The sequence below is a fragment of the Solanum pennellii genome, chromosome 10 (assembly GCF_001406875.1).
Source record: "Solanum pennellii chromosome 10, SPENNV200".
NCBI classification, from domain to species: Eukaryota; Viridiplantae; Streptophyta; class Magnoliopsida; order Solanales; family Solanaceae; genus Solanum; species Solanum pennellii.
This window is the reverse complement of record NC_028646.1, coordinates 48,163,243-48,180,345: the sequence shown is the minus strand read 5'-3', so window position 1 is coordinate 48,180,345 and position 17,103 is coordinate 48,163,243. Positions and strand designations below refer to the sequence as shown.

Here is a 17,103-nt window from a genome sequence, read left to right as displayed (position 1 = left end):
AAATAATCAAAATAAAATAATCCAGTCAAAATAACACTTTAATCTCAAATTGAAAACAACTGTAATTTAGGATAAAAGAGACATTAGCTGAACAATCAAACTAACTATATGTCTATGAAGCCTCTAATAACTGAGATGGATGTTGGTACAGACCCCATAACATCCTAATGAACTAAACTAGAAAGCAATAAAATGGATCATATGGAAAGCAAGGAGGCTCACCAACTGACTCTGGAGTGCTCAACTGGATCAGCGATGCGCTGTATGTGGATCCTCGTTAGCTGCGTCTGCATCATGATGCGATGCAGGATAACTGATATTAGTACATTTAATGTACGCATATACGAGTTGGAAAGCTAAACAACACTTTAAGCTTGAAAAGGAGTAACAAGAACACTTATCTTGGCTCTAGTTAACTCATGATCTACTACCTCTTATTCAATATATGCAGTTTAAAAGTAATTGCAATATATAAAACGCTGACTGAAAACATGCTGTAAACTTTGAATGTATACAAGTATACAAATAATAACTAAGATGCATATAGAAATACAAATAACTGATGTATATGAAACTACAACACTTCTATGGGAGCTTCTCTAACTGACAACCATCACTTAAGAGTTATAGTGATGATACAATATTACTCGGCCCACGCTTTGCGGCCATTCTAACCTTGCCAGGGTATAGGACTTGAACTGCCTAATGAATCCACTAGTAAACTATTAAAAGGATTAATCTAAAAAGTAGGACCCTTTTCTACCCATGATTGCTACATGGTTTTCATGGAGACTTGGGTTAATCTGAGACTCGCATCCCCACATCGATTCTCAATACTACTCGCAAAAATATAATGACTGACGGGTCACTGAATGTATATATTGTTAACCCGAAGTGTGTCAAATAATAGTATAAAAAATGTCGAACCCACAGAGATTGGTTTGTCTATTCTACATATGTTTCTTGTTTTAAATACTATTTAAGAAAATCAAAAATAGTTGAAGGGTGAATCAATTAATTAATAATACAAAAAGTAGAGAATATACTTTACCTTTCATAATATATTAAAAGGTGTTGGGGATTGTGACTTCACTCAATATTTTTATATAAAGTAAATTATTTATTCCTAAATTTATATTTCTCATATATTATAAATAGCTCTCACGATTATATTTATATATTATTACTGAAATTAAACAGTCAAATGCACTCCTCTCGGTTATACAATTTAATTTCCAAAATAGTAATATTTAAGAACGAGATAGGTGTACTTGAACTAAAACATATTTTTCTAAGTATCTCTCTTTCGATTAAGTTACTTGTTATACCTAAATTATTACACTATTCGCCTCTTTCGATTATAAATAAGTGTAGATTAAGTATAACATAAAATAGATAGATGTCACTATAATATTAGCAATATACCCATACTCCAATTAACAATATTACTTCTTTCGCCTCTTTTGATTACAAAATTAGTAATATGTTAATACGTAGTAATCAATGGATATATGTTAATAAATAAAATAATTTATAACTATAAAATAAATAAAGATGAAATCTATAGCTTAAGTTCACACACATAAAATTTAGATATAATAACTACTATTATATAGAAATGTCAAGATCCATAACATCCCGACACAATAGAAAATTACTACATAATAGAAATAGTATTACTAATGAAAATATTATTCTCCATTAAATAAGAAAATAGAAGAAATATTCAAGAAGAATAATTCCACTATTTAATTAAGAGCAGGAACTAGACTAATTTTTAACATCAAATACTTAAAAAAGTAGTACAAGAAGAACTTAAAGAAATATATCGATTGTTTTGTTTTTGGCCCTCTCTACAGTGCTATATCAACTCATTTCTCGTGCAATTTATAGCAATTCTCTGCAGAAGAAAGACATCATTTTCTTCCATTTTTTTCACTTTGTAGTTGATAATTTTGACAAAATCAAAATGGTAGGTCAAATATATACCAATATTTGACAAAGTTTTTTCGTTTAACTTGTCTTATGCTTATTTTCCATTTTTGTGGCTACCATGCTACCATATTTTTCAACTTTATTTTCCATATTTGCTCAGTCTTCCATTCCTCTCGTTCATAATCTTTAATATCTCCATTTGTGTTGGATAATTCCTTGTAAATTGTCACTTGTGTTTCTTTTGCCACATATCTACTTAGTTGATATTTTCTTATTATAGTGCAACATTTTCTGTAAAGAAAGATTAAAAATATTAGTATTAAAATTAAATAACAACTTAATAANTCCTCATGCAAAGATAATTAATAATAATATTATAATGACTAAAATATTTTGAAATATAAACATGATAAATTATGAAAGAATAATCAACCAAAAAGTCTATACGAGTTCAACAATAATTAACCTCACTCATAATCACTAACTGAAAACTGAAATAGTAATATTTCCTAATCCCAATTATTTCTTACGGAATGAAGAGATATGCCCATATATCACACAATATGAAATAATGAAGGGCATATGTAAAGAAAGTTCACTCACTCTCAACAAAAAAGTTATCTCATGTTATCGAAAATTATCATAAACTTGACTATTATGTGATTCTCCACTAATGTAGGAGTCTTTAAGTTGAGATCGTGTAGGGCTTTTATAAGGTTGTAATGTAAGCTTAAGGATGGACAGTATATATATAGATAATAGTGACTAGAATTTCCTTTTAGGCATTACATTTTATTTTCTAGCTCAAGCACTGTTTTAGCCATTTCCTTTTGAATCTTAATTTTTTTTCTTTTTTTTCTTTTTTTCTCTTTTTTTTGATGTATCAAGAGATTTTTTTTATATATTTTCTTTTTACCATTCACTCATAGCTTTGTCATTCAAAATTATTCTCAAAGTGCCTAAATATAGGGTGAATAAATATTAAGTGATGATTAAAATAAGGTTGAAGATTAAAGTTTGGTAAAAAAAAGGTAATTTATTTAGGCTCAAGGGGGTTTTCAAGTGATAAAGAATTATAAAAGGTAGGTCAATTCAGATCATGTTTAAATAAGGAAGACCTACTTTCATTTCTTAACTCAAAATCTACCTAAAATCTCGTCTCAAACCACATTCAAGTCAAGTTCTAGATTTTTCAAATAAGCATGAGAACAAGGTAATATACACTTTCCACACAATGCACTTGGGACTAGTGAACACCATACTTTCAATTACCAATAAGCAATATGAGTTTGGAAAGATAATCACACAACTCTTGAATGAAAATCGCTTAGATTTATCTTTCTTGTGTCCCATGATTTTTAAATCAAAGCAAATTTAGCCAATTATATTTATCAAAATAAAGATAAAAACTAAAAATCCAAAAAAAAAATGTTCGATTCAAAATATTACGATCATGGCAAAGAATCGAACAAGAAATCCATATATATATATATATATATATATTCCTTTTTTGTAAATATAAAAAAATACACACTTTTTTTTAATTATTAATTTTTTTTAAAAAGCACACATAATTGTTTTTTATTTTATTTGTTTTTGAAAAAAAAAACTCACATAAACGAAAACATATTCATATACTCCCACACTTAAACAATGTCATGTCCCAAGACACACTACATAAAAAATAAAATAAAAATAAAAATTATTCCCTGATTTTTTTATTTTTTTTGTGTGAACTGCATCCCCAATTTTGAATTTATTCCATCTTTTCTCGCTTCTTGGGAATCCTCTTTCTTTCTCTCTCTCTCTCTCTCCCTCTTTATATATATATATATATATATATATATACACATATATATAAGAGGAAAGAAGAAAATAGTTCTGAATTTAATGTCGCCAGCTCGACTTTTTAATATTATTCTAAGCAAAGAGAATTGTTGACGTTTGGTTGTCAAAAATTCTGGTGACATAAGATTCCAACCGTTGACCGTTTACTTTGAATTTTTATCCCCCATTACTATGTAGTATTCCGATTGCACCATAAGGGGTCACTTCTGTTACAATGTACGGTCCTGTCCAACGTGACTTTAATTTTCCTAGGAATAGTCTCAATCGACTATTGTACAATATAACGTGATCTCCGATTTTAAATTCCTTATGGCGAATGAGTTTATCATGCCTTGTTTTTGTCTTTTCTTTGTACAATTTAGCATTTTGATATGCTTCAAGTCTGAACTCATCGAGTTCATCAAGTTGCAACAAACGATCTTTACCTGCATTTGACAAATCCAGATTAAACATTTTTATAGCCCAATAAGCTTTGTGTTGCAATATAATAGGTAAATGACAAGCTTTTCCAAATATTAATCTATAAGGAGATGTGCCAATAGGTGTTTTGAAAGCTGTTCTATATGCCCATAATGCATCATCTGATTTTGTAGATAAATCTCTCCGAGAAGATCCAACAATTTTCTCTAAAATTCTTTTTGACTCCCTGTTGGATACTTCTATTTGCCCGCTTGTTTGAGCATGATATGGAGTTCCTGTTTTATGAGTTACTCCATATCTTGACAATAAACTAGCGAATTGTCTATTTACAAAATGAGTTCCCTGATCACTTATTATAACTCATGGAGTTCCAAATCTAGAAAATATATTAGTTTTAAGAAAATCACAAACAACATGATTATCATTTTTTCTAGTAGCTACTGCTTCTACCAATCTTGAGACATAGTCAATAGCTACTAAAATGTATTCATAACCATTTGACGGAGGAAATGGACCCATAAAATTGATGGCCCAAACATCAAATATTTCGCATACCTGAATAGAGTTAAGAGGAATTTCATCCCTTTTTGAAATGTTACCACTTCTTTGGCATTTATCGCAAGCGGCGACATAACTTCTTCCATCTTAAAATAGAGTGGGCGAGAAAAACCTACTTCAAGTACTTTTGCGGCTGTTTTTCTTCCTCCGTAGTGTCCTCCAACTGCTCCATCATGACAATGACTTAAGATATTATTCATTTCTATCTCCTGTACACATCTCCTGATTATATTATTTGCACAAAATTTAAATAAGTAAGGATCTTCCCAATAGTATTGTCTTGCATCTTTCTTGAGCTTTTTTCTTTTTCATAAGAAAAATCTTTTGGAATCCATCTTCTAGACAAATAATTAGCGATGTCAACAAACCATGGTGGTTGGTTTACATCTGCTGTGATTGCATAGATATGCTCATCAGGAAAGTCCTCTTTAATATCCGTTGTGTCTGTAGGAGGATTTTTACAAGCGAGACAAATGATCAACTACCTGATTTTCTTATCCATTTCGATCTTTTATTTCAAGATCAAATTCTTGTAGAAGGAGTATCCAGCTTAATAATCTAGGTCTAGCATCTTTTTTGTTAAGAGATACTTTAAAGCTGCATGATCAGTGAATACAATAACTTTGTTTCCAATTAAATAAGAATGAAATTTGTCAAATGCAACTACTACTGCTAGTAGTTCTTTTTCGGTTGTGGCATAATTCTTTTGGGCTTCATTAAGTGTTCTACTAGAATAGTAAATGGGCCTGAAATTTTTATATCTTTTTTATCCCAATACTGCTCCAATTGTTGTATCACTTGCATCACAAATTATCTCAAATGGTTGGCTCCAATCAGGAGAAACAACTATTGGAGCTTTAGACAACTGTTCCTTGAGTATCTCAAATGCTTTTATGCATTCATCTGAAAATTCAATCTTCACATCTTTCATTAGTAGGTTAATAAGTCGTTTTGAAATTTTAGAAAAATCTTTTATAAACCTTCTGTTAAAACATGCATGCCCTAAGAAACTTCTAATGCCTTTTTCAGCATTTGGAGGAGGCAATCCTGCTATCAAATCAATTTTTGCTTTATCAACTTCTACTCCTTTAGCAGTAATTTTATGTCCTAAAACAATTCCCTCTTTTACGATGAAATGACATTTTTCCCAATTAAGAACCAAGTTTGTCTGTTCACATCTTTTAAGTACCAAAGCTAAATGACAGAGACAATCTTCAAATGTCTTACCAAAAAGTGTGAAATCGTCCACGAATATTTCAAGGAACTTTTCATTCATATCTGCAAAAATTGCAGACATACAATGCTGGAATGTAGCAGGAGCGTTGCATAGTCCAAATGACATTTTTCGATAAGCATATGTACCTTGGGGGCATGTAAACGTGGTTTTATCTTGATATTCAGGGACAATTGGTATCTGATTGTACCCAGAATACCCGTCAAGAAAACATTAGAAACCATGACCTGCAATTTTCTCAAGCATTTGATCAATAAAAGGAAGAGGAAAATGATCTTTTCTTGTGGCCTTATTAAGTTGTCTATAATCAATACAAACTCTCCATCATGTGACTTTTCTTGTAGGAATGAGTTCATTATTTTCATTATTTATTACAGACATTCCTCCTTTCTTCGGTACTACTTGTATAGGACTTACTCATGGACTGTCTAATATTGGATAAAAAATACCTGCTGCTAGAAGTTTTACCACTTCGTTCTTAACAACTTCTTACATTTTTGGATTTAATATCCTTTGGGGTTGGACTATTGGTTTATAATTGTCTTCCATGAGGATCCTATGCATGCAAATGGCTGGACTTATTCCTTTGATGTCATTTATTGTCCATCATATGGCTCTTTTATGCTCTTTCAACTCTCTAATCAATTTTCTCTCTTGTTTTGTTGTTAAAGAAGAGGAAATGATGAGTGGAAATAATTCTGATTCAAGAAAGACATATTTCAAATGAGATGGATGCGTTTTGAGTTCAATTTTTGGTTGAACTTCTTCTGGTGAGACTTCCTCATTTTCTGTATCTTTTTCTAGTGTTTCAGCTTCTTTTCTTATTGTGAAGTTGTCATCACTTGTGGTAACTGACTTGGCCAAACATCTTTCCAATGAATCAGAAATCAACTGATCATCCTTGTATTCATCTGCAAGATCATCTATCAAGTCAATATGAAAACAAGAAGTTAATGATTCATCCTCTGGAAATTTTAATAGTTTTTGCATGTCAATGATTACTCTTTCCTCATCAACTCGCAGTATCAGTTGTCCCTGATGGACATCAATAATTGCTCTTCATGTTGCAAGAAATGGTCTACCTAGAATTAGTGGCACTTCAGTGTTTTCTTCCATTTCAAGTACTATAAAATCTAGAGGAAATATGAATTTGTCAACCCTTACAAGAACATCTTCAATTATTCCTCTCGGTTTTTTAGTACTTTCGTCAGCTAATTGAAGAGATACCCCAATATTTTTCATCTTACCAAGTTCTAATTTTCTAAAAATTGACAAACACATAAAATTAATCGAAGCACCTGAATCGCATAATGCTTTTTCAAAATGAGCATCTCCTAAAGTACAAGGTATAGTAAAACTCCCTGGATCACCGAGTTTCTATGGAAGCTTATTTTGAAGTATAGCACTACATTTTTCTGTAAGCTTAACTACATAAACTTCTTCCAATTTTCTTTTACTTGACAAAATATCCTTAAGAAATTTAGCATATGAAGGCATTTGATTCAAAGCATCTGTGAAAGGAATATTAATATAAAGTTGTTTTAAGGTTTCAAGAAACTTTGAGAATTGTTTGTCAAGCTTTTCTCGTTTCATTTTCTGGGAAAGGGGAAAGACACAGACTGAGGATGTTTCATCAATTCATTTTCTTGTAACTCTTTTTCTTTATCTTTTTGTTTTTCTAGAAACTCAGATTTTTCTTTCTTCTCACTTTCATTTACCTGTTTCACATTTTGTGAGTTTTCTTGTTTACCTACATATGGATCAGTAAGATTTTTACCTGAGCATAGGAAGAAATCTTTGAGATGTTCCATTGGATTTTTATCAGTGTTGCTTGGTAAAGAACCTTGAATTTGTCCAGATACAAGTGTTGCTACTTGGCTTACCTGAATTTCCAAGTTTCTGATAGCCGAATGATGGCTTTCAACCTTCTCATTAGTGACCCTGATGTGTTTGTGTATCAGCTCATCAGTAGCCTTCAGGTGTTTATTGAGAAAATCTTCAATGTTTGATTGTTGATTTATCTGACATTGTTGTTGATAATGCTGAAAGTTATGTTGCCCTCTGTTTTGATTTTGAAAACCAGATGGCGCGTGCTGCTTTTGATTAAAAAATCGTTGAGGATTCTCAGTGCCATTAGGATTACTCCATTGAAATCCTGGGTGTTTTTTTCTACTAAATGGATAATTATTGTTATACCCAATAGCGTTTACATGTTCATCATTTTGAACTGAAACTTGACACTCATGATTTGGATGATTACCTCCACAAACATCACAATTTTCAAGTTGAGATAATGATTGAGAACTTACCTGAAATGCCTCAAGCATTTGTGTTAGAGCTGTGATTTGTTGGGTCAATGAATTTAAACTTTTTGTGATTTTTTGAAACTGCAGTTGTTTTGCTCATTATTGATCCTCCTGATGCTGCACCAATTACATTTCTAGCAGATGGTTTTAGGCCATGATAAAAAAATGTATAATATATCGGGATATGAGATTCCATGGTGTGGACATTTTCTTAGCATTGAACTTAGTCTTTCCCAAGTTTGATAAACAGATTCGATATCTATTTGCATAAAATTATTAATTTCTTGCTTCATTTTAATTTCTGGGTCATTTGATCCCATGTGCTAATAGAACCTCCTGGTAAGCTACGTAGCCATGTCTTGGATTCTCCTTTTAGTGAAAAAAGAAAAAGTCGCAATCTAATTGCATCAGTTGTGACACCATTGTACTTACAAGTTTCAACTTACTCAAGAAAATCAATCAGGTGAGTGTGAGGATTTTCAATTGCATCACCTGTAAATTGACATGAATTTTGGATGGTCTGAATTGAGCATGTGCAGATCTCAAAGTTATTTGCTGCTATTGGTGGCCTCCGCACACTTGATTCTCCTTCAAAGCGATTAGGTCTTGCATAATCTCTAAGAATCCTATCACGTTGCGATGCTACCTCATCAAACTTTTCTTCCACTTGATTTGGTGGAAGTGGATTGTTATTATTATTAAGCTCGTTGTTCTCCATTTCTTCTTGTGAAGAGATTCGAAATTGAGAGGCCTGTTCTTTTCGTATCAACCGTAGTGATTTTTCATTTTCGGAATTGTATGTAACCAATTTTCCTGAAAAAGAACGGGTCATATACTTCCCGAAACTTTAGAAAAATAATTTTGATTATTTTTTTTAAAAAAAAACTCAAATAGTAGTAAAACCCATTAATATGTAGTAGATTTTTGCCAATCCCCTATAAAGGTGCCAAAAATTTGACGAGTCACTGAATGTATATATTTTTAACCCGTAGTATGTCAAATAATAGTATAGAAAAATGTCGAACCCACAGAGATTGGTTTGTCTATTCTACAGATGTTTCTTGTTTTAAATAATATTTAAGAAAATAAAAAATAGTTGACGGGTAAATCAATTAATTAATAATACAAAAAGTAGAGAAAATACTTTAGTTTCTAGAATATATTAAAAGGCGTTGGGGATCTTGACTTCACTTAATATTTCTATATAAAGTAAATTATTTATTCCTAAATTTATATTTCTCATAAAGTATAAATACCTCTCACGATTATATTTATATATTATTACCGAAATTAAACAATCAAATGCACTCCTCTCGGTTATACAATTTAATTGCTAAATTGTAATATTTAAGAACGAGAAATGTGTACTTGCACTAAAACATATTTTTCTAAGTAAGTCTCTGTCTATCTTACTTGTTATAACTAATTATACACTATTCACCTCTTTCAATTACAAATAAGTATAGATTAATTATAACATGAAATAGATAGATGTTACTACAATATTAGCTATATACCAATACTCCAATTAACAATATTACTTCTTCCGCCTCTCTTGATTACAAAATTAGTAATACGTTAATACGTAGTAATCAATGGATATAATTTAATAAATAAAATAACATTTAACTATAAAATAAATAAAGATGAAATCTATAGCTTAAGTTCACACACATAAAATTTAGATATAATAACTACTATTATATAGAAATATCAAGATCCGTCAACTTCCCAACACAAAAGAAAAGTACTTCATAATAGAAATAGTATTACTAATGAAAATATTCTTCTCCATTAAATAAGAAAATAGAAGAAATATTCAAGAAGAATAATTCCACTATTTAATTAAAAGCAAAAACTAGAATAATTTTAAACATCAAATACTTAAAAAAGTAGTACAAGAAGAACTTAAACAAATATATCGATTGTTTTGTTTTTGCCCCTCTCTACGCTGCTATATCAACTCATTTTTCGTGCAATTTATAGCAATTCTCTGAAGAAGAAAATAATCATTTTCTTCTATTTTTTCCACTTTGTAGTTGATAATTTTGACGAAATCAAAATGGTAGGTCAAATGTATACCAACATTTGACAAAGTTTTTTCATTTAACTTGTCTTATGCTTGTTTTCCATTTGGTGGCTATCATGCTACCATATATTTCAACTTTATTTTCCATATTATCTCAATCTTCGGTTCCTCTCTTTGAGAATTCTTTAATATCTGCATTTGTGTTGGATTATTCCTTGTAAATCGACACTTTTGTTTCTTTTGCCACATATCTACTTAGTTGATATTTTCTTATTATAATGCAACATTTTCTGTAAAGAAAGATTAAAAATATTAGTATTAAAATTAATAACAACTTCATATAGATATGATATTTTTCTCTTATCAATGACTCTTATGTTTTTAAAACATACCGATTATGTGATTTGAGATTAGTGCTTAAAAGTTACCTTTTATAGCTCTCTTGGAAATCATAGTTTCCCTGGTTCATTTCATAAAACTATTTCCTCTGTCTGAAAACTAGCTCGAAGGCTCTTTACTTGTTTAAATGTGAATACAACTTCATATAGATATGATATTTTTCTCTTATCAATGACTCATATGTTTTTAAAACATACTAATTATGTTATTTGAGATTAGTGCTTAAAAGTTAGCTTTTATAGCTCTCTTGGAAATCATAGTTTCCCTGGTTCATTTCATAAAACTATTTCCTCTGTCTGAAAACTAGCTCGAAGGCTCTTTACTTTTTTGAATGTTAATACATTTTTAACTCTTAAAGATTACTTAGTCTCCTTATAACTTTTGAGAATGAACTCAAGTCTTTTCTCTTACTTAACTTGTAATTTTAGCCTTAGAACAAGTTTAAATGGTTTGATAAAGTTTCTTGGAAACTTTAGGAACTCACTTTGACTTGATGCTTAACTTTTAGACTGTATCATAATTTCTTTGACTTTGATCTTAACTTTCCTTGAATTGAATTATGGATCTCATGTTTATGAGTGACATGATGTTTAGATGTACTTTAGAGTGTTGGGATCAACTACAAATGATATATACATCACTTAGGAACTAGTACAAAAAGATACGGGAGAAATGGGAACTCCAAGTGACCTGGCGCTTTGAGAGGCGCGGAGCGCCAGGGCCTGATGGACAGAGGATATCCTCAAGCACTCTGGATGGCGCGGCGAGCCAAAGCCTGACGGACAGAGTCTTTCCTTAGGCGCTCTGGTAGGCGCGGCGCCCCAGGGCCTGTTAGATGGGTTTCCGACTTTTCTTCTACGAATTTCAAGTCTAAACCTCCCAAACATCCTTGGATCTTTTCCCAAACACTTGAGATCACTAAATACTTAATTACCCAATAGTTTAGACTCGTAAAACAGACTGGAAATACGAATCAACTAGATTAGAATATTCTACAACCCATTCAATCAAGATAATTGTTCATCAAATATCAATGTTCATCATTCAATCTAACTCTAACTTGATGAATCAGATCAATTAGGTGTGTTGTTGGAATAACCCCACACAAAAATGTCTCACATACCTTAAAGGGATCACCCCCGACGAAATCCATGCAATGATTCTTGAAGAATTCTTGATCTTCCTCTTCTCTCCCCTTTGTATCCAAAACCCTAAGTGTTATCAACTTTGCTAAAATTGATTGGGACTTTGTTTTACCCCTAATAAACCCCTAAAATGAATTAGGAAATACTAGGGTGAAAAGACTATTTTACCCTTACTAAATTCCGGATTGAAATTTCCTCTGCCCAACAGCCTATTCTTCCAGAAGACATATCTCCCTTATACGACGTCAAAAATTCATTAACTTGGCAATGTTGGAAAGGCCTTCCCAAGGGAATTACAACCATATAAAGAGCTCACCCGAACTCCTCCTGAGATGGGAGTTATTGTCGTTTTAAAATGACCAAAACTCACTTTTAAAATCTTAAAATTTCCTAGATTTTCCTATTTACTTCCAAAAGCAATTATTCTTGGTTCTTATCTTATTCTTAGTTATTTGAAGTTACGAGATGTTACACTTCCATTGCAAGTAAGGATTGGTTTTCAAGTCCTCGCTCATCATATCCTTCACTAGTTGAATTTTCCATTACCGCAAAAGCCTATTTCATAGATAAATAACTTATTGCTTGCTTATTCTATGCTTTTAAGGAATGTGTTAATTGTTCCTGATCTATTTTTCCTTTTTTGGTTTGTTCCTTTCGTATTACAGAGTCCAGAAGGAATAAAACATGATGAAATGATTTATGATTCTGCATTTGTGGTATAACTGTTCTCTCTCTCTCTGATGTCTATGTCCATCATCTTTTGAGGATTTCTCAAATGATCTAGTCTTGTACATTTGTTGGAACCTCTTCGTCATTACATAAATATTCTCTTCCCAAGAATCATCATTTTGTGTTTCTCTGAGGACTAGGTTCTTATCTTTCTTTTTATCACCTATTTTATTTTCTTGATTATTTTTAAGATAATAGGTTATGAAATTTCCAAAAGGATCATTCATCATCATAGTTTATAGTTCACGTGCTTCATTAATTGCTTCAACTTTGCTTTTTAATGTAGAATCTCTGTCATATTAAAGAAAAGGCAGAATCTATTAATGTTATTATAATAAAAATCTCCACTAGAAAATGTTAATGGTATAAACCCAATACAAAGATATGTAACCAATCATGTAAATCAAAATTAGTTTTTAGTTTGAGTTATGCAAACTTCACTTTTTAAAAAAAGTTGAATTATCTATATAATAGTTTATGATTTCTACACATTTAACTGTCACTTCTGATTTTTTCATTTTCATCTATTTATTTTTGAAAAGAATACAATAATATGTGTCATGACCTAAAATGGATTGATGATACTCATCTTATCCCACCGAGACAAAGTCAGCCTAAAATCCAAGAAATACGATAAATGCAGAAGTAAAGCGAGAATAAAAGTCAAATACTATAAAATAATGTGGAAATTCTTAATTAACTTAAATATACCCTCCAAACCTGCTTGTCACATTTACAAGTCTCTAATGTATTATAATAGATTTGAAAGAAACAAACAAGTGTCAAATGATGTTGTCACTAGAGAATAGCAAGATAATAAGTAGGATTAAAAAAGTCTGCTCAAGTGACAATCAACTACGTCACAAATCACTATAGGAAGCCTCATACAAGAACATAAAAGAGAATATCATGAAGATTCGAGCTCATAACTTACACAAATATATGTACTCCATGTTAGGATTTTGCCCTAAGTTTCTTACCTTATTTAAAGTGTAATTTTTCCTAAAAGAAAATACAAAACATTATCATAAATATTTTTACTCTTTCTGAAACAAAAATATAATATTCTTCCATATTTGATTTATTCTTTCGTTAGAGAAAAAGTTTGAAGATATATTAATTGAAAATCCGTATTCTCATAAAGAACAACAATAATATCATGAAGATTCAAGCTCATAACTTACACAAATATAGGTACTCAGTGTTAGGATTTTGCCCCAAGTTTCTTACCTTATTGAAGTTTATTTTTTCCTAAAAGAAAATACAAAACATTATCATAAATATTTTTACTCTTTTTGAAAGAAAAATATAATATTCTTCCATATCTGATTTATTGTTTCGTTAGAGAAATGTTTGAAGATCTATTAATTTAAAATTCGTATTCTCATAAAGAACAACAATAACATCCCTAATTTAGACCTTTGAGAGTAGTTGATGGGTAGATTCTTCACTCTATACTTTTAATATTTTTTTAATTAATTTTTAAATATGTAGGCCAAGTTGTCAAATCAAATACTAATATTTTGATTTTTAGTATAAGTTTTCATCATCTAAATTATCAATCATATGATATGGAATTGTAATCTTCCGCATGACTCTCTAATAAATTTTCTGTAATATCTCGTAAACCGAAATAACTAGGGTTAAACAATGAAACTGAGGATAGTTAATTTTGGAAAGAAAAGGAGAAATATGGAAAAATTTCCCCCAAGTGTAAAAGTAAGTTTTTGGTCATTTTCAAACGACCGTAACTTCTAGCTCAGGATGATTTAGAGTCAGTTATTTATATGGTTGGAAAGCCCTTGGAGAGATCTTTCCAACGCCGCTGAGTTTGCGTATTTTGATGTCGTAGAAGGGATATATGCCTATCAGAAGTTGGGTTGTTGGATTGAGGAAAGGTCCAATCCGGGTTTTAGTAAGGGTAAATTGGTCTTTTCACCGTAGTATTTTCTAATTTGTTTTAAGGGTGTATTAAAGGTAAAAAATAGAACCTTAATTCAGTTTTAGAAAAGTTGAATATGCTTAGGGCTTGGGAGGAAAGAGAAGAGAAGAACGAGAAAGGAGAAAAAGCCCAAGAACGCCAAGACTTTCAAGTGGATTTTGTCGGGGATGATCCCTATTGAGGTATGTGGGATCTTTCTTGTTGGATTAATTCACCCACACACCAATTTGTTTAGTTTAGCAATTAATGAGTTGATCTCATGCTAGAAGTTAAGTTCTTGATAAAAAGTCTTGATTACTTGTTGATTGAATTGTTGGTTGTCATTGTTGGTTGAATGCTTTTTTCTCCGGGTTATTTTGAGTTGAATTCGATGGTAATTGACATAACCAATAGTCCTAGATTTTTAGTGAAATAACTAGGAAGGTTTGGAGATGAAATCGAGAAGAAAAATTAGTCAAACGTACCTGGGTAAGGGCAGGCGTGCCCACCAAAATTTGGCCGCAGTTAACTGAGGTTTGGCGCGGCGCGCAACCATTGTGACAGAACCTAGCCTCAGTCAACTGAGACTGGAGGGACGCGCCACCAGTACGCCTAACCCATCATTTTTCGTTTAGTTCTCATAGTTTAGTCCTCTTAAGTCCTTCCAAGGTACATTAACACTTTCTAGTGATTCTAATTACTTCGAATGATTTCTAAACACCTAGAAATCACTAAAGAACTCAAGTCACAACCTTGAGTCCATAATGCATTCAAGGAAAGTTAAGTTCAAAGTCAAGGAAGTTAAGAAGTCAAGTCTAAAGCTATGAAGTAGGTTAAACTAATATTTCTTAAAGTTTCCAAGAGTCTTATTTAAACATTTTAGCTTCAATTTACGGCTCAAGTTTAGAGTTAAAGAAAGAGTAAAGGTTAAAGTTTTTCTTTCAAAAGATATAAAGGAACTAAGTATTCCATAAGGATTTGAGTAAGATCAGAAGTTTCAAGTCGATTAAAGGGTAAAGAATTGAGTTTATTTCTCAAAAGATATAAGGGAAAGTATTCCCTAGAAAGTTTACAAATATTTTTACTTTTAAGTTAAGAGGAAATTAAGATTTCCTAATAGAGTTTTGAACAAGAAAAAATAAAATAGATTCCGAGAGGGTTTTTTAAGGCTAAAAAGGGTTGAGCAAATTATCTCAACCCAGACGAAGGAGGTTAATTTAAAAGCATTAGCTAAATTATATTTGGTAGTAGTATTATGTAACGATTTGGAGATGAGAATTCATATTTACTCAAGTCTTCATGTAAACCATGTAGCAATTATGGGTATTAAAGGGTCATACTTTTTAGATAATCATGTAATTTTAGCCTATGGATCCACTAAGTTGAGGATGTTCTAAGCAACAACAAAGTATAGGACAGTTCTGGATGTCTGGGTGAGACGCTGTATCACCATATAGGCTCATATATTGTTAGTTGTCGATTTGAGAAACTCCCACAAAACTATATTACTTTCATAAATAAGTAAAGTTTAGTTTGTTATTTAATTTTTTATGAACCAAGTTATTTTACTATTTTACAAGCTTTATATATGTCGCATGTGTTTTAAATTGCTTTGTATACATATGTTGAGTTGATTACTTCTTGAGTTGAGCTGAGCCAAGGTAAGTTCATCCTATTCTCATCAAGCTTAATTTGTTGTTAGCTTTCCAACTCGCATACTCGTACATTCGATGTGTTGCTACATCATCTTATGATGCTGACACATGTAACTAGGATAAACACCCAATGCCTCGTTGATCCAGTTGAGCATTCGTAGTCAGGGGTGAGCCTCCTTCCTTCAGGAGGTCCCTTTATTGCTTTAAGTATTTTCTATATAGAATGTTTAGAGGTTTGTCCCAAAATTCATCCTAGTTATTGTATAGGCTTCATAGATAGATAGACAGTCAGATAGTCAGTTTGAGTCTCTTCCTTGAATTGTAGATGTTTTGCGATGACAACTTAAGTGTCATTTTGGCCAGACTATTATGTTTGAAGTATTTTTTTTTGAGAATATTCATATTTAATAGTTGAGTTAAGTTAAGTCTTTCACTGAGTTAAGTAAGCAAGGACAAGGGTTCACTCATGACCAACAATGATCATTGGGTGCCGACCACGTCCATGGTGTAGGCTCGGGGTGTGACATTTTCACCCCAACAAGTGCTATCAGAGCACATGGTCCAACGATCCCATGATCCAATGGTTCATCGAGTTTGAATATGAATTCAAGCGGTTTCAAATAAATTTACAACAAATTTGATGATAATTAAGATTTATTCCAACTACATTTGGAGAAGAAGGTTTAAACCATATTTTCAACATTCTTGTTGCGGCAATTTTAGACCTGCATATATATTCTTATTTTCTTCTATATTTTTGTTTTAATGTTTATTTCTACAAGAATTTATCATGTCATGAATAATTCATTCACCATAGGTTCTTGAGTTATATGATAATGACAAGTAAATCAAATTCATGTTGAAATATTGCTAATATTTTTAAGAACCTATTTTTCCATTATTTTTAATGTATGGATATCACAA

General features: G+C 31.4%; 1 pseudogene; it reads right to left on the bottom strand.

The window, feature by feature from the left end:
* Positions 1–3,939: 3,939 nt before the first annotated feature.
* On the bottom strand, positions 3,940–5,263 carry LOC107001309 (annotated as a pseudogene).
* Between the last annotated feature and the right edge of the window lie 11,840 nt (positions 5,264–17,103).